Source organism: Moschus berezovskii, chromosome Y (genome assembly GCF_049115385.1).
Source record: "Moschus berezovskii isolate FMDL1 chromosome Y, NW_MosBer_1.0, whole genome shotgun sequence".
Lineage (NCBI taxonomy): Eukaryota > Metazoa > Chordata > Mammalia > Artiodactyla > Moschidae > Moschus > Moschus berezovskii.
Genome location: NC_142489.1, coordinates 4421840 through 4441350, shown reverse-complemented (window position 1 = coordinate 4441350; position 19511 = coordinate 4421840). Strand labels below are relative to the sequence as shown.

The following is a 19511-nucleotide window of genomic DNA, read 5'->3' as shown; positions in this document are numbered from 1 at the left end:
GCTTAGTTACAGTTGGTGAAGAACCCGCCTGCCCATGCAGGAGGCGCAAGAGAGGTGGGTTCAATCCCTGGGTCAGGAAGATCCCCTGGAGGACGAAATGGCAACCCGCTCCAGTCTTCCTGCTCAGAGGATCCCCTGGGACAGAGGAGCCCGGAGGGCTACACTCCACGGGGTTGCAAAGAGTTGGACACGACTGAGCGACTAAACAGCAATAACCAGTCCTCCTTGTTCCCCCCCGGGACCTCCCAGAGACGGCTGTAGACTCTGAAGGGCAAACTCCCGAAGTTCGTTTCCGTTCTAACCCAGCTTTGTTTCCATTCCAGCAGAAAAACGGACGGTCACGACCCAGCCGCGCGCCCATCTTCGCTAAACAGTGACGGGCCTGGTAATCATTAAAAGAGCATAACCCTTCACAATTGTGACAGCGTGTTTCTCCTGTGGCCTGAGTCCGTGTCCAAAAAGGTATCAGGTCCCAATCTCTAGAATCTTGGGACATGATTTTTTTTTTGGAGAAGAAGTCCTTGCAGAGCTCAGCCCTGCCTGAAAATCCCATCTATTCAAGGTCAGAATTTTTTTTTTTTTTTTGGCTTTTATGTATGTATGATTTAATTTTTTACTGAGGTATAGTTGGTTTGCCATCTTACATTAATTTAAGGCGCAAAGCATAGTGATTTGTAGTTGTTACAGATTATACTCCCTTTAACGTATTATAAAATATTGGCTTTATTCCCTGCGCTGAGCAGTGTATCCTTTAGCGTATCATTACAGGGACAACGTATCCTTCTAGCTTATCTGTTTGATACATAGTGGTTTGTATGCTGTATTCCCCGCCTTCTATGTTGATCCTCTCCCTCCCCTCTCCCTTTGATAATATCTGTGGGTCTTTTTCTGTGTTGATCTGTTGGTTCAATTGTTTTATTTCCTTTTTAGATTCTGCGTGTAATTGACAACATGGACTATTTGTCATTCTCTCTGTCTGACTTCATGTAGAGTGATCTTCTCTAAGTTGATCCCTGTTGCTTAAATGGCGTTGTTCTGTTCTTTTTCATGGCTGTGTAATATTCCACTCTGTATATATGTACATCTTCTTTATCCATTCATCTGCTGATGGACACTTAGCTTTTCCCTATTGTACACAGTGCTGCCATGAGCATCGAGGAGCATGTTATCTTTTCGAATCCCTGTCTCCATTTTTCTTTGGATGCATACCAGCTTTGAAAAGCGAGAACGGAGGTGAGCATGAAGAGGGAGAGCCTTTCCAGACGTGCTCTGAGAATAGAGCCGTGATGTCGCCTGAACCTTCTGGTCCTTGATTCCTGAATGCTGGCCCTCCAGGAAGTTCTTGTCCATCCAGACGCCCGCCCTGCCCAGGCTGTCGCCTGGGAACTGGGAGGCTCTAAGAAAAGACCGAGAGATCGAGGCACGTCACCGGCAGGCACTGGAAACAAACACTCAACCTTTAGATTCAGGTCAGTGCTCCTCCGCGTCGGTGGAGAGCACAGCGTTCCACGTCCGTCTGGTGTGTCTGCCGAAGAGAACTGGCACGGAACCACACACAGCGTCTGCCAAGAGACGTCGATGACGGGTGAGGTCAGCCTTGAGAGTGATTTTCCAAACGCGTCGGAGCTCCAGATCATCCTTTCAAGTGTGGAGAGCCTAAAATTCCGTTATTGACAACCTGAAGACGTGTTCTTCTCGGAGCAAATGAGAAGCAAGTGGGCGTCTCCTGCAGGCAGGCGAGACGCGGTAGGAGGTGGTGTGCAGTCCCCTCCCTCAGAGGGTTGCTCTCAGAGGTGTCATTCCTATTTATGGTGGTGGAGGGGGGAGGGAGGGGGCGTCATTGGTTCTTCCAAAGTGGCTGTGCCAGCAAACAGAATTTGTAAAGCATCAGGTTTCTAAGTTTGACATAGAAGACATCCCCGGTGGCTCAGGGGCAAAGAATCCACCTGTCGATGCGGGAGACTTGGGTTCGATCCCTGGGTCTGGAAGATTCCCCTGGAGGAGGAAACGGCAACCCACTCCCGTATGCATGCCTGGAGAATCCCATGGACAGAGGAGCCTGGCAGGGCTACAATCCCTGGGGTCAGAGAGAGCTGGACACGGCTGAGCGACTTTCACTTACTTGACAGGAGTTGTAGGAAACGGATGATTCTTTTTTCCACAGCCCCTCCCTCTGGTATCTGGAGTGACTGTCAACGGCTGCCTTTCCCTGGGAGGTGACATTGTCGTCGTTGAGATGCTGGGAGAAGAACTCGTCTTATCAGCAGGAGATGATCCCTGCTTAGACCAAGAGGGGACGTGACCTCTGGTGTGCGTCGATGCTTCTGCCTTTGTCTCGGTCTGTCTGTCCGAGTGTCTCTGTCTGTCTGTCTGTCTGTCATCTGTCTTATCTACCATCGATCTTACCTACCTAACTGCCCACCTACTGTATCTGTCATCTTGCCTAGCATCTGCCTAGCTATCCATCTGCCTCTCTATTTGTCTGTCTGCCTGTCTCTTGATACCTGCCTACCTGTGTATTGGGCTTTCCATGTGGCTCAGCTGCTAAAGAATCTGCCTGGGTTTCTTTACCCATGCGGGACACCCGGGCTCGATCCCTGGGTTGGGAAGATCCCCTGGAGAAGGGAAAGGCTACCCACTCCAGTATTCAGGCCTGGAGAATTCCATGGAGTGTATCGTCCGTGGGGTTGCAAAGATCGGACACAGCTGAGCGACTTTCACGTCACTTCACCTATGCATCACCCCTGTCTATCATCTTAACTGTCGTGTATCTTATCTATCTGTCTGTGGCTCCGTTTGTCTATCTACCTGCCTATCATGTGTGCCTGTCACCTTAACTACCATGTGCCTTGTCTGTCCGTCCATCTACTCTCATCTCTGTGCATCTACCTTGCTGTATGTGTGTGCTTAGCCGCTCAGTCGTGTCCGACTCTCTGCGACCCCATGCCCTGTAGCCCACCAGGCTCCTCTGTCCATGGGGATTCTCCAGGCCAGAATACTGGCGTGGGTTGCCATGCCCTCCTCCAGAGGCGAGAGGAATCTTCCCAACCCCAGGGATGAAACTCAGGTTGCCTGTGTGGCAGGCAGATTGTTTACCAGCTGAGCCACCAGGGAGGCCCGAGAATACTGGAGTGGACAGGACGGCCTATCCCTTCTCCAGGGGATCTTCCCAAACCAGGAATTGAACTGTGGTCTCCTGCACTGCAGGCGGATTCTTTACCAACTGAGCTTCCAGGGCGGCCCACCTACGTATCATCTGTCTTACCAGCTGTCTGTCTGTCTCCCTCTCATGTGGATCTGTCTGTCATTAGTACCATCTAATATCTGCGTGTCTCGTCTCTGGGACTGAGACACCCACGAACCCTGGAGACGAGCCTTGCTCTCCTTGCTTGTCTCCTTTCTCACACCATAGCCGCTTCCACGATCCCGCCTGCATCGTCTCAGCTCCCTTCTTGGAGATGTTTCCCCATCGATCACCTCCTTAATGCTCCTCCTAAATCACCCACGACGCCGTCCCTCTGGAAGGCGTCTCGGGCTTCAGGGCTGCCGTCGGGGTTTAACTTCTTGCAAAATGGGTATTTACAGTAATCCATTTAGCAGTTAGGATTATCTGTTTGTGGGAGCTTGGCAGGGAGAGGACGCAGCGGCCTGGACACTTTGCATGAGGAAGAGGGATGGCCTGAGGTTTCCAAAAGGAGATGACTCAGACCCGTGAAAGCTGTGCAGAGCAGGGCTATGTGATGCCGTGAAAAAGTTCCCGACCCCCTGGAGAAGGGTGTGACAACCCGCTCCAGTGTCCTTGCCTGGAGAATCCCACGGACAGAGGAGCCCAGGCGGGCTACAGTCTGTGGGGCCGCAAAGAGTCAGACACAACGGAGCGACTAACACTACTCATCCAGGGGAAGAGGGATTTCTTTATGGACATGCCTGTTGATGGCAACAGCTGGGGTCTGTCAGGGGAGGCGTGAGCGTTGCAGATGAGGTGTCGCTAAAGGTGGAAAAGCATCAGGAGATGATGATGTGTGTGGAGTCTTCCATACGAGACTTCCGCAGGAAAAGGTGTTTCTTAGGGTTTCTGCTTGAATTCCTTCGAAGGAAAACTATGATAAACCTAGACAGCATATTAAAAAGCTGGGTTGTCACTTTGCAGACAAAGGTCTGTATAGTCAAGCTATAGTTTTTCCAGTTCAGTTCAGTCGCTCAGTCGTGTCCGACTCTCCGCGACCCCATGAATCACAGCACGCCAGGCCTCCCTGTCCATCACCAACTCCCGGAGTTCACTCAAACTCATATCCACAGTCGGTGATGCCATCCAGCCATCTCATCCTCTGTCGTCCCCTTCTCCTCCTGCCCCCAGTCCCTCCCAGCATCAGAGTCTTTTCCAGTGAGTCAACTCATTGCGTGAGGTGGCCAAAGTATTGGAGTTTCAGCTTTAGCATCAGTCCTTCCAATGGACACCCAGGATTGATCTCCTTTAGAATGGACCGGTTGGATCTCCTTGCAGTCCAAGGGACTCTCAAGAGTCTTCTCCAGTAGTCGTGTTCAGATGTCAGAGTTGGACCATAAAGAAGGCTGAGCACCGAAGAATGGATGCTTTTTTAAAAAATTCATTAATTTTTTTACAATTTAATTTTATTTATTGTTTTTTCTTTTTTAATTAGTTTATTTTAACTGGAGGCTACCTACTTTACAATATTGTAGTGGTTTTGCCATACACTGACATGAATCAGCCACCTGTGGTGTTGGAGAAGACTCTTGAGAGTCCCTTGGACTGCAAGGTGATCCAACCAGTTCATCCTAAAGGAAATCAGTCCTGAATATTCATTGGAAGGACTAATGCTGAAGATGAGACTCCAGTACTCTGGCCACCTGATGGCAAGACCCGACTGATTGGAAAAGACCCTGATGCTGGGAAAGATTGAGGGCAGGAGGAGAAGGGGACGACAGAGGACGAGATAGTTGGATGGCATCACCGACCCAAGGGATATGAGTTTGAGCAAGCTCCGGGAGACAGTGATGGACAGGGAGGCCTGGCGTGCTGTAGTCCATGGGGTCGCAAAGAGTCGGACACAGCTTGGCAACTCTGCAACACCTACCTATCATCTATCTAGCTGTCTTTTTATCTATCTGTCTATCCATCCATCCGTCGTATCTGTCTATCCAACCATCTGTCTACAGAGAGACAGGGAGTCTCTTATGAGTAGTTGGCTCCCATGATTCTGGAGGCCCGACATCCCGCCATCTGCCACCTGCAGGCAGGAGCCCCCTTCCCACTTGCCTGCCTGGACAAGAGGGAACTGAAAGTTACTGCTCCGTGTCCCAGGCTGCTTGGACAGAACCCAGTACAGCACAGCACCCAGAACCCGTGCGGTTCCACGGCAGACACACTCCCGGTGACCTCCATGAAGGGACTCGGACTATTTCAGCACCGGTTGGCCCTCTGCAGCATGTGAGGGGGCTGTGTCTAGACAGCCTATTTTTCCCGCATCCGAGCCAAGCCCGCTGCACACGTGCGCGAGTTTTCTGGCAGCCCCATCTTGCGCAAACATCCTTAATACCTGTGGTCTGTGAACTGGGAGGTCAAGATCAGTGACTTTTTAAGGAGACATCGAAACCTCAGACGCTTAGTGGGATGATCAGTCCATGACATCAGGTCTCAGATTGTCAGGAGGTCGGAGCATCCAAGGAACGGAAATCCATTTTTTTTTTTAAGGTTCTGTTTTTTTCTCGCTGAAATGGTTTTGCATTCATTACAAGTCAAGCTGTTTCACAGATGCCCGTTGGACGGAGAAAGGAAGCTGCCTCTTCTCACAAGCCAAGGGTCTCCGAGGATAATCGAAGCCCCCAGGGGCGTTGGAGAAGACTCTTGACAGTCCCTTGGACTGCATGGAGATCCAGCCAGTCCATCCTAAAGGAGATCAGTCCTGAATATTCATTGGAAGGACTGATGCTGAAGCTCTAATGCTTTGGACACCTGATATGAGGAGCCGACTCACTGGAAAAGACCCTGATGCTGGGAGATTGAAGGCAGGAGGAGGGGACGACAGAGGATGAGATGATTGGATGGCATCACCGACTCGACGGATATGAGTTTGAGCAAGTTGTGAGAGTTGCTGGTGGACAGGGAGGCCTGGCGTGCTGCAGTCTGTGGGGTCACAAAGAGTCGGACATGAGTGAGTGACTGCCCAACATCATCAGCAACAGAGGCACATGGATACCCACTGAAAATTCTGCACACCAGTCTAATGTTCTTCATAGTCAGAGCACAGATCCATTTATCCCAGACATGGTACTCTCCAGAAGTTCTAAAAACCCCAGATGTGAAAGCGCTAAAGCCTGTAAAATTGCCCCAGATTGCTAAATATGTTTATGTATGCCTGCTCCTACACCACCTAGATAGGATAGCTGTAGAAACTCAACAATATATTTATATGCATATACCCTCGTGGCTCAGAGAGTAAAGAATCCGCCTGCAGTACAGGAGACCCAGGTGTGATCCCTGGGTCGGGAAGATGCCCTGGAGGAGGAAATGGCAACCCACTCAAGTATTCTTGCCTGGAGAATCCCATGGACAGAGGAGCCTGGCGGGCTGCAGCCCATGGGGTCGCAAAGAGTGGGACACAACTTAGAGACTAAACAATACCAACAGTGTGTATATTCTCATGTTTCCTTACATTTATTTTACGTTTTCTAGGTGAGCAAAAAGACAAGAAGAATCAGGCTTCCCAAAAGACGAATCATCGTAGGTGACTAGCCCGTTAAAAAGTGAACCAATCGTGTTTGAAAATGAGAAACTTACTTTGGGACGCAGCTTGCCGTCTTTGGAGGTGCAGGAAAAGAAAGCGTGATTCGCTCAGTCATGTTCGACTCTCTGCGACCCCGTGGACTGTAGCCCCCCAGGCTCCTCAATCCATGAGATTCTCCAGGCCAGAATACTGGAGTGGGTTGCCATGCCCTCCTCTGGGGGATCTTCCCAAGGCAGAGACTAAACCTGGCTTTCCTGCATTGCAGGCAGATTCTTTACCGGCTGAGCCACCAGGGAAGCCCAAGAGATGGAACCACTTAAGTCAGGGGCTGTCTTGGTTAGAGGGAGGCGAACTGCTTTGAGAAAGACGCCCCAGAATTTTGTCAACTTAGCGCAGTCACAGCTGATGTCTCCTTTCAATGACTTGTCCATTCCAGGTGTTCCTGCTTGGGTAGATGTCTTCCCAGTGGTGAGGGACAGATCCAGCCTCCTTGCCAGACTGGACCTCTGCCGTCTTCAGCACCTGCCTCCCAAGGTACTCCTGTTTGCATTTGGTGCTTCCTTGCCGTTGCTGGTTTTTGTGTGTGTGTGTCTGTTGCTTGAACGCCATCCAGCTGAAAAGAGCTAAAACACATGCACACTTACTACCCATGGGAGGTTTCCATGGTGTTCATCCCTCCCCTGGCCGGAACGTCGCCACACAAGACCCGCCAAACGCTAAGAGCAGCTGGGACGTGTCCTCAGGCTGAGATGCTAATCTTAAGTGTGGTGTCAGTGAGTAGCTACTGTGAAAAGGAAAGTGTTAGTGGCTCATGCGTGTCTGACTCTTTGCCATCTCAGGGACTGCAGCCCATCAGGCTCCTCTGTCCATGGGGGATTCTCCAGGCAAGAATATACAGGAGTTTGTAGCCTTTCCCTTCTCCAGGGGGTCTTCCCGATCCAGGAATCGGACCCAGGTCATCTGCATTGCAGGCGCATTCTTTACCGTCTGAGCCAGCAGGGAGGCCCTCTGCCCGTGGGTAAAAGCCCTCTGTTGATGCATGCACAAACAGGGACAGCACTGTCCCCTTGCCGCCAGTCCTATACGTTGGTGCAGTCGCTTTGGAAGTCCATCGGGCACCACCTTGAAAACCTGAAGGTGACCCAGAAGTTGCGCTCGTGGGGTAGAAACTCTGGAGAAGAATCCCTTGCCTGTGTGTCCGTGTGATAAGCCTGTTCTCAGGAGTCGTGTCTCTGATGTTGAAACCTGCAATCAGCCTGCGTGTTTGTGGGCGGGAGTGTGGGGATATACAGAGTATGAAATGATTGCACAATGGAACGTTGTACAAGAGTGAAGCGAGTTGGCGGCAAGATACAGGCCATGCCCTTGTGGATTTTATTTTTGTGTTTGGTTTCACTGGCTCTTTGCTGCTGTTTGAGGGGACTGGTTGTGGCGAGCGGGAGTGACTGTTGGTTGCGGCGCATGGGTTTCTCATTGCAGTGGCTTCTCTGGCTGTGGAGCAGCGGCTCTGCGTGCCTGGGCTCAGTAGCTGTGACGCATAAGCTAGGTTGCTGCATGGCATGTGGAGTTTTCCCAAACCAGGGATCAAACCCACATCACCTGCGGTGGGAGCACGAGAGGTTCGTCCCTGGCATCTTGTTTCACATCCTCCTTGGGCCCAGTCCCCAGACCAATGGCCGTGTTTCCCTCCTCTGCAGTGTAGGTGCAGGCCGCCCACTGATGGGACCAGCCCCACCTGCCCTGGGGAGGGCAGTCTGCCTTACACAGTCTCCTGGTTCATATGTTCATCTCATCCCACAAGGCCCTACTGGAGAGCACTGGAAGCTATATTCAATATCCTGTAACAGCCTGTGAGTGGGAAAGAATCTGAAAAAGCGTATATGTGTAACTGAACCGCTTTGCTGTACGCTAGAAACTTTAACACAACGTTGTAAAGCAACTATGAAAGTACACTGAAAATGAAACTGTGAGTCGCTCAGTCGTGTCCGACGCTTTGCGACCCCAGGGACCGTAGCCCCGCCAGGCTCCTCTGTCCGGGCAAGAATACTGGAGTGGGTTGCCATTTCCTTCTCCAGGGGATCTTCCTGACCCAGGAATCGAACCCAGCTCTCCTGCATTGCAGGCAGATTCTGCACCATCTAAGCCACCAAGGATGCCAACATTATAAATAAGCTACACTTCAGTGTGAAAAATTTTAAAAAAAATGTGAATCTCATTCAGAAACACTCTATACCAGACACATGTGGAATCATCTTTTACCAAATATCTGGGCACTTTGTGGGCCAATCAAGACACAGAAAGTTAGCCATCATAATGTCTGTGTGTGTGTGTGTGTGTGTGTGTGTGTGTGCATGCATCTTACAATGTGTTAAGCATCAAGCCAGATAAAAGATGTAATTTTTGCTGCAAAATATGTGCGCTCTAATAATATTCTAGAGGCTTCCTGAAACATCATTGGCAACATCCAAATACGGATTAAGTGAAGGATCTGAAAACAATGAGAGAGAGAATGCCGCTAGTTGGCTAGACAGTGCAGAATGCAGACACCCTTGATGCCACAGCGAAATTCCTCAAGGGCCCCAGGAAGTTTCCCTGTGGTCTTCTGCCTTCACTGCTGAGGAAGCAACGCCTTTTCCCGTCTCCCCGATACGGTCACGGCATTTGGAGGCACTGGTCGCTGGCAGCCCTCGGGGCTGTGAGGGTCATAAAAATCTGTGTTCCTGTTTGAGGGACGTACATTGGCTGAGCGCACTCACCCTGGCCGGGCACCATAGGAACCATGCACGTGAGTTAATTTAACGACAGGAGGTCCTCCTGGGAAGGAGCTCTCGGAACCGACAAGCCGTCGCCGTACCGGGAGAGTTCGGGAAAGGTCAGAAGGAAACACCACGTGTCTTAGCATTTCCCAGAATCTTTCTCTCTGGCATCCTTCCTGGCTGACCACCTGGAAGCACCCCGAGTCAGAATGACTGGCCTGAGAAAACCCAGAAACTAATCCCGTCCCCGTAAAAGCCTGAGACCATGAGCCATTCTCCCGGGTTCCTTCCCCACGGCTCTCCATCCGGGCGCCCCTTCCCAATCAAGTCTCCTCCTTGGGCAGTTCGTGTGTCTCCCCGGACAGTTCTTTTCTGAGCATCCGGCAAGATCGCACTCTCGGACCCTGGAAAGGGGAGTCCCTGCCCAGTTCAGGTAAAGAAGGCAGAGGCTTATTTGATTCCTTCGTTACGGCTGAGTAATATTCCACCACCGAAACGTACCGCACCTTTTTTTAAAAATCCATTCATGTGTCAGCGGGCACTCAGGATGCCTCTCAGGCATCAAACACAATGAAACAGTGTCATTTTCGGGAACCTGGGTGGACCTAGAGACGATCGTTGCTAAGTGAACTGAGTCAGACACAGAAAGACAAATAGCACGTGATCTCACTTATATGTGGGATTAAGAAAATAATAATAATACAAAACAACTTAGAAAACAGAAGCAGACTCTCAGACATAGAAAACCAACGTATGGCTACCAAACGACAAAAGGAGGGGAATAAATTAGGAGTTTGGGAATAGCAGATACACACTATTCTCTATTTATTTATATATCAATGAAATAAACAGCCAGACCTACTGCATAGCACAGGGAACCATGATCAATACCATGTAATCCCCTGTGGTGGAAAAGAATATGAGAGCAAATATGCATATATATGTATAACTGAATCCTTTTGCTGGTCCCTAAACTAACACAACACGGTACCTCAACTATCCTTCGATTAAGCAATAAAATAAGAAAAAAAATAATTCAAACTCAGCCGAATTTTAAAATGACACAGGTGACCGCCTCGGGCGAAAAAGAGAATTCCTCGCTTCTCTACCAGAAAATGAAACCGCTGGCCTCGGAATTCAGGGCCACCGAGCTAAAGGTGTGTGAAGGGTGTGGTCTCATTTGGATTCGTCAAGCAGCTGTTTTAACCACCCTATGCATCTCAGACTTACTGCACGGTACCCCGAAGTTCTTTGAACTTCGAAGGATGGACAGTTTGTAATTGTAAGTCCAGATAACACGTTTCTGCAGGGTCTGCTAGAAGTAAGTCATCGCAGTCTATTCAGATGGGAGACTCACAGGGCCTAGAATCTTTAAGCAGTACGTGCAGGCTCATTTGCTCCAGTCGTGTCCAACTCTTTGCAAGCCTGTGGACTGTATAGCCCCTGCAGGCTCCTCTGTTCATGGGATTCTCCAGACAAGAATACTGGAGTGGGTTGCCATGCCTTCCTCCAGGGGATCTTCCCGACCCAGGGATCGAACCCATGTCAGCCTGTGTCTCTAGCATTGAGGGGGGGATTCTTTACCTCCTAAGCCACCTGCTGCTGCTAAGTCACTTCAGTCGTGTCCGACTCTGTGCGACCCCACAGACGGCAGCCCACCAGGCTCCCCCGTCCCTGGGATTCTCCAGGCAAGAACACTGGAGCGGGTTGCCATTTCCTTCTCCAGTGCATGAAAGTGAACAGTGAACGTGAAGGCGCTCAGTTGTGTCCGACTCTCAGCGACCTCATGGACTGCAGCCTACCAGGCTCCTCCGTCCATGGGATTTTCCAGGCAAGAGTACTGGAGTGGGGTGCCATTGCCTTCTCCGCCCTGAGCCACCTGGGAAGCCCCAAACACTGTATCAGTTCAGTTCAGTCGCTCAGTGGTGTGTGACTGTTTGCGACCCCATGGACTGCAGCACGCCAGGCCTCCCTGTCCTTCACCAACTCCCGGAGTTTGCTGAAACTCATGTCCATCGAGTCGGTGATGCCATCCAACCGTCTCCTCCTCTGACGTCCCCTTCTCCTCCCACCTTCAATCTTTCCCAGCATCAGAGTCTTTTCCAATGAGTCAACTCTTCGCATGAGGTGGCCAAAGTATTGGAGTTTCAGCTTCAGCATGAGTCCTTCCCATGAATATTCAGGACTTATTTCTTTTAGGATCGACTGCAGCCACAAATATTGCAACAGCTTCTAATGTTTGCCTTAGCACCCCTGTGTCTATGTATGACACACTAGCTTCGCCATGACTTATCTTTCAAACCACAGCAGACTTGATGCCCTGCGGAGTCACCCGGGATCTTATCGGCGAGAATTCCACACAGCCAGCAACAGTGACTGCCTCTCTGTTTGGAAAGTCTGAGGATGCACATGGCTCAATGATGAGCAGCTAATTAGAGCTAATGAACTGTTACCCTTGTGAGAATCCTGTAACAAGATCGGTCAATCCATGAGTCATCACAGATGTCTCTTCTCTCATATTAGACAATCAGCATTTTATGGCTTTTTGTGTCATTTAGCGGTCTCAAAACTTGGCAGGGAAAATTCACAACCAGAGTTAAATCTTAAACAAAACTTGATGCACACCATTTGCGGTTTTTCTTGAATATGAGGCTTGGGGCTAACGAGGTGGATTTGCTCAGCCTACAAAAGCTTGGTAACCAATCTGTTGCTGATTTCCTAAAGGTAATCAACCGTGAATATTCAGCGGAAGGGCTGATGCTGAACCTCCAAGACTTTGACCACCTGATGCAAAGAGCCGACTCATTAGAAAAGCCCCTGATGCTGGGAAGGATTGGGGGTGGGAGGAGAAGGGGACGACAGAGGATGAGATGGTTGGATGGCATCACTGACTCGATGGACGTGAGTTTGAGTGAACTCCGGGAGTTGGTGATGGACAGGGAGGCCTGGCGTGCTGCAGTCCATGGGGTCGCAAAGAGTCAGACATGACTGAGCCACAGAACAATAGCAACCAGTGATAAGGACGTATCCCAGTGACCCGTTCCTATTAATCAGCATTCATGTATTTATCTTCACGGGCAGGATCTCTGGTAACAGATAGACCATTTCTTGACTTGGATGATGCTGTACCTTTCCTAAACTCACCTTTTCCATGAGAAATCTCAAGTGTATTTTGGTGCTGCCAAAATAATAGAACGTCGCAGGGGCCGATGGTGGAGAGCTGGGCTGGTTGACGGACGTTATGAGCAATTTAACAAGCGTTTGTGTGTAAAGGCCGGAATGACTGCGGGGTCATTCCTGTGCCTTCTGCTTTATCCTGCGGTCTCTCTTAGTTGGAGCGAAATATTGCCAAGTGCCATGGAGATGGCCAAGGGACCTTTCTGGATCTCATTTTCTCCATAGTTGGTTTCATACGGATCCCCATCGCATTTTATTGGACTGTCTGTGTCCATTTTTAAAAACTTCTAATGTTGTGTTGGGGTGTAGCCAAGAGGAGAAAAGAGTGACAGAGGATGACATGGTTGGATGGCCTCACTGACTCAGTGGACACGAGTTTGAGCAAGCTCCAGGAGTTGGTGACGGACAGGGAGGCCTGTCGTGCAGCAGTCCATGGGGTTGCAAACAGTCGGACACGCCTGAGCCACTTAACAACAGAACCTGTGGGAAAATGCTAGTAGGTCCGTCTAGTCAAACTTTGTTTTTTCCAGTGGTCATGTGTGGATATGAGAGTTGGACTGTAAAGAAAGCTGAGCGCCGAAGAATTGATGCTTTTGAACTGTGGTGTTGGAGAAGACTCTTGAGAGTCCCTTGGACTGCAAGGAGATCCAACCAGTCCATTCTAGAGGAGATCAATCCTGGGTGGTCATTGGAGGGACTGATGTTGAAGCTGAAACTCCAGTACTCTGGCCACCAGATGCGAAGAGCTGACTCATTAGAAAAGGCCCTGATGCTGGGAAAGATGGAAGGCAGGAGGAGGAGGGGACGACAGAGGATGAGATGGCTGGATGGCATCACCGACTCGATAGACATGAGTTTGAATAAACCCAGGGATTTGGTGATGGACAGGGACGCCTGGCTTGCTGCGGTCCCTGGGGTTGCACAGAGTCGGACATGACTGAGCGACTGAACTGAAGTGAATATATATATATAGAAGAATTTATATGTAGCTGTATATATATATATAAAAGAATATATGTAGCTGAATATAAAAGAATATATTATTTAACTATATATAAAAACATGTAGCTGAATATATATAAAAATATATATGTAGTTGGATATATATATAAAAGAATATATGTTACTGAATATATGTAAAAAGAATATATATGTAGCTGAATATAGATATAAAAGGATATATATGTAACTGGAGCACTTAGCTCTGCACTTGAAACATTGTAAATCAACTGTACTATTGTTTATAAAATAAGCAAGAAGGACCTAACAGATACTGAACTGCATCCAATATCTTGTAATTACCTATAATGGAAAAGAACCTGAAAAGTGTATATATATTCAGTTATGTATATAACATATATATTCTTATATATGTAAAGAAATATATATATGATTGTATTCTTTATATATGTAGCTGAATATATATATATATATACACACACACACACACGTATAGGTAATGTGTAATAATCTATAGTGGAAAAGAATCTGAAAAAGTATATATGTTATAATACACATAAGAACATATATGTAACTGAATATATATGTACACACATGTATATGTAATTATCTATAATGGAAAAGAATCTGAAAAAGTATACACATATGTGTAAGAATATACATGTAACTGAATATATATATATATGGACATATATGTAATATGTAATGATCGGGAAAAATCAGAAAGTGTATATATGTAAGAGCATATATAAGAATATATATGTAACTGAATATATATATACACACACATTTATATGGAATATGTAATAGCCTATAATGGAAAAAATCTGAAAAGTATATCTATGTATGTGTAAGAATATATATTAACTGAATATATATACATACAAACAGAAATATACTTTTCAGATTCTTTTCCATTATAGGTTATTACATATTCCGTATATATGTGTGTGTTTCTATCCTGTCCGATATTACAGGATCCTGGATGTCATTCCGTATATAAAAGCTCCTTATTTTTTGTTTTGTATATCTGCTGATCCTCACCTCCAAATTTACCCCTCCCTCCCCTTCCCCTTTGGTAAACGTAAGCTTGTTTTCTACGTGGGTGAGCCTATTTCTGATTTGTCACTTCATTTGTGTAACTGTCTAGATTTCGCATAGATGGCGTATGATCCTTGTCTTTAACTTGCTCCTCTTAATACGAAGGTCTCTGGATCCATCCACGTCTCTGCGAATGGCTTCTTTCGTTCTTTTTCATGGCTGAGTCGTATTCCACTGTCTGTATGTAGCACACCTTTTTTATGCATCTGTCTGTCAGGGGACACTTAGGTTCCTTCCATGTCTTGGGTGTCGTGAATAGTGCTTCTGTGAACATCGGGGTGCATGTTATCGCTTCTAACTGTGGGTTTTCTCAGGGTGTATGCCCAGTCGTGGAATTGCTGCATCACACGGTAAGCTCTGTGTTTAGTTTTCGAAAGAACCTCCATCCAGTTCTCCGTGGTGGCCGTACCAACTTACACTCCCGTTAATGATGTTCAGGGGTAAGGAAGTCCTGTTTTTAAAGAGACGAGGAGCCTAGGGCTTGCTCAACATGCCTCGTCAAGAATGAACTCAGAAACCACCATCGGCCTTCATTTCCACTTTGGCAGCTAGCTATAGAGGGGGAAGTGGCAAGACTCGTGAAATAGCGGTGTCTGTCTTAGCTCAGTGAAAGAAACAAATGCATAAACCTTTCGTAGAATGTGGCTGCGGTTTTGCTCTCAGGAAACTTGTTTTTTTTAAAAGATTTTTTCTCTGTTGGCAGATTTTTGTTTTTCATGAGACAGGTCTTCTTCTCAAATGCCGTCGGTCAGAATCAGTTACCGCTGGCCCTTCAGTGGTTGGGACTTCCCCTTCCAATACAGGGGGTGGGGTGGGGTGCAGGGTTCATCCCTGGTGGGGGAGCTGAGATCTCACATGCCTCTGGGACAAAGAACCCAAACCATAAAGCAGAAGCAATATTCAAAAGAGAGTTGTTGTTGTTGTTGTTTTAATGGAAAAAAAAAATCTTAAGGATCGTTTACCACTGTCCAATGTACCAGTGTTGGGCGTGAAGAGCAGATACAACATGGCGCTCTTGCTGTGTTGCCTGGAGGTTCAAGGATCCTGGCTGGAAGCTTTCCCCAAATTTTGTGTTTGGATCCTCACGCTCCGTTTTCAAATTATGAGCATCATCTTCTTTGTTGCTATTGAAACATCACAGTGGTTCTAAATACTCCATTAGATGGGCATGTCTGCTGTGTATCAGGGCCAGTGTTTTGCTGGAAATAGAATAAATGCCCTACTTTTAGGAACTAAACTGTGCTGTCTATGTTCAGAAAAATCCGGTTCGCTTTCCTCGATCCATCTGATAATTTAGTTGACCTTGAATTCTGGAGACATCTTTCAGGTTGGTCGAGGGTATGAATTTACGATTTCAGGAGCATATATATGCTATGGAAAAATAAGGAATGACTGTACCATTTAGATAAACACTGGGTTTTTCTGTTTTGTTTTTTTTTTGTCTTTGCCGCTTTTCATAGCATTTAATAATTTCCGTCGTAAAAAAATGTACAGATGAATGATTGCTTCAGAAAATTTGAAATTATGGTTTGAAAAACCCACATTAACTCTGACTGCCAAGCTAAGTCGGTCTGGATCTCATTTTCAGTAATACTAATTTTGCGTTTGCTAGCAGACTTTTTGCTCCATGAAAATAAATGGCAACTGCAAAGAACAAACAGTGAATTCCTTTACTCATCATTTCTCCATAAAATAACCTTTTTTTTTTCTTCTTTTCTCTTGCCGCTCCAGACAGGTCTTTATATAGCAAATGCTGTACCATACGAAGCTAAATATTTGGGTTGGTGTCTTAGTAAATCTGCTACTAGAAATACAGACAGCATTTTCAGTTCCATATTGCTTTCTGGGAAACAAGCTTTTCAGGGTTTTTACAATCTTCGGATCATGTTTCTTAGATTTCTTCTTGAACTGGCTTCGGGACGCCTGCTACCCGTATTAATGAGGTGATTCATGGGGTCGCGGAGAGTCGGACACGACTGAGCGACTGAACTGAACTGAACTGGGAAGCATTTAAACTCAGCTTCTGTGAGATTTTACACAAGCCATTGTTTCTGGATTTTTTCCAGCTGCGTCGATACTCCCCCCCCCACCCCCCCACTAAGTAACGCTTCTGTGCATCCTCTAGACAGTGTTACAGGAACAAAACACTCAAGTGTATTTGCGTGGGAAATCTTTAAGCAGTAAAATTGCTGCTTTATCTGTGCTGTTAAGTTGGAGGATGGTATAGGTTGCGCCTCTTTAGGATAAGTGAATCTTTAGGCCAAGTGGTGATATCTTCTGTCTGTCTAAAGTATGAATGTACTGTAAATGAGCAGAAAAAACAGAGGATGGATCATTAGAAATAGGGAATGCCATCTCTGAGTCTCTGTCGAAGCTCGGTGACTTCTGTGTTACCCGCTCCCTCACGGACCAAGGTCTGTTCATTCAGTGGTCACTCACTGGAGAGAATTTGTGGGACCCAGCTGTAGCAGACGCCAGGGTCAACCCCTTAAATTGTTCCCTGTGTCCAGTTTATTTCTGTTTTCCCTAGAGAGGGACAACGAGGGTGTGGCTGAGAAAGGAACTTCCACTTTTCTCGTGAGCAATTCTGATCACAGAATTCTAAGGGTAGGCCTGGGAAGGAAAACCAAAAGAGATCTTTTGTATCATCCACCAATCTTATATAACTCCGGCTACTTAAAAACCCAGAAATTGTTTTTTTATTGAGGTATCACTGATTACAGCGTTATATTAGTTTCTGGTGTATATATCATAATTCGAAATTTTTATAGATTATAGTCCATTTATATTACTGTAAAATATTGGCTATGTTCCCTGTGTTGAACTATCCTTGTAGCTTATTTATTTTATGCATAGTGTGTGTGTGTGTGGGTGGGTGTGTGTGTGCTGTGAGCTTAGTCATGTCCGACTCTCTGTGGACTGTGGCCCTCCAGGCTGCTCTGTCCATGGGATTCTCCAGCCACCAATACTAGAGTGGGTTGCCATTTCCTTCTCCAGGGGATCTTCCCAACCCAGGGGTTGAATCTGCATCTGTTGCAGCTCCTGATTTGGCAGTCAGGCCTTTTATCAGGGAAGCCCTTATACATAGGTCTCCCACATTGGAGGCAGATTCTTTACCAGCTGACCCACAAGAGAAGCCCAAGAATACTAGAGTGGGTAGCCTATCCCTTCTCCAGCGGCTCTTCCCAAGCCAGGAATCGAACCGGGGTCCCCTACACTGCAGGCGGATTCTTTACCATCCGAGCTACCAGGGAAGCCCCCTTAAACACAGTAATTTGTACCTGTTAATTCCTGACACTTATCTCTCCTCTCCCCAATTCCTTCACCCTATTGGTCACCACTGGTTTGTTTTCTAGATCTGTGAGTATCTTTCTGTCTTACTGTATTTATTTGTTTTACTTTTTAGACTCCACATCTAAGTAATATCATAGGATGTCTGTCTGACTTCACTGAGTGTGAGCATCTCTAGGTCCAACCGTGTTGCTGTAAATGGCGTAATTCTTTTTCATGGCTGAGTAATATTCCATTATGTATCTATGGACCACACTTTCATTTTTCATTCCTCTGTTGACGGACACAGGTTGCTTCCACGTCCTGGCTGTTGTGAAAAGTGCTGCTGTGAACATGGGGATGTATGTGTCTTCTTGAATGAGTATTTTCATTTTCTCCAGATACATGACCAGGAGTGAAATTACTGAGTCATATGGTGTATTATTTTTAGTTTTTTTTTTTTAAGAACCTCCATTCTCCTAAAACCCATATTTATAAGGGTCCCTGGTATATGTTCCTGCTGATGAGACATAAAAGGCATATTCTTATTGTTGTTAACCTCAAGGTTGTATGTGTTTGGATTTCTTACAGTTTGGTACTCTGCATATAAGTTAAATAAGCAGGATGACAATTTACAACAGAGTTCATCATGAGAAACGCTGGGCTGGATGAAGCACAAGCTGGAATCAAGGTTGCCGGGAGAAATATCAATAACCTCAGATATGCAGATGACACCACCCTTATGGCAGAAAGTGAAGAGGAGCTAAAGAGCCTCTTGATGAAAGAGAAAGAAGAAAGTGAAAAAACTGGCTTAGAACTCAACATTTAGAAAGTGAAGATCATGGCATCTGGTCCCATCACTTCATGGCAAATGGATGGGGAAACAGTGGAAACAGTGACAGAATTTATTTTGGGGGAGCTCCAAAATCACTGCAGATGGTGACTGCAGCCGTGAAATTAAAAGATGCTTACTCCTTGGAAGGAAAGTTATGACCAACCTAGATAGTATATTAAAAAGCAGAGCCATTACTTTGCCAACAAAGGTCCATCTAGTCAAGGCTATGGTTTTGCCCTTGGTCATGTATGGATGTGAGAGTTGGACTGTGAAGAAAGCTGAGTGCCAAAGAATTGATGCTTCTGAACTGTGGTGCTGGAGAAGACTCTTAAGAGTCCCTTGGACTGCACAAAGATCCAACCAGTCCACCCTAAAGGAGATCAGTCCTGGGTGTTCATTGGAAGGACTGATGCTGAAGCTGAAACTCCAATTCTTTGGCCACCTCATGCGATGAGTTGACTCACTGGAAAAGACCCTGGGAAAGATTGAAGGCGGGAGGAGAAGGGGACGACAGAGGATGAGACGGCTGGATGGCATCACTGACTCAATGGACGTGAGTTTGAGTGAACTCCGGGAGTTGGTGATGGATAAGGAGGCCTGGCGTGCAGCAGTCCGTGGGATCGCAGAGAGTCGGACACGACTGAGCGACTGAACTGAACAGTTTGG

At 47.1% G+C, this 19511-nt stretch overlaps 1 long non-coding RNA gene across 1 annotated transcript; it reads left to right on the top strand.

The window, feature by feature from the left end:
• Positions 1 to 337: 337 nt before the first annotated feature.
• Positions 338 to 19117, top strand: LOC129535050 (uncharacterized). Its single transcript, XR_016037011.1, has 4 exons — positions 338 to 562; positions 6695 to 6746; positions 7183 to 7280; positions 18602 to 19117. It is a non-coding gene; the product is annotated as an uncharacterized LOC129535050 (long non-coding RNA).
• The last annotated feature ends 394 nt before the right edge of the window (positions 19118 to 19511 follow it).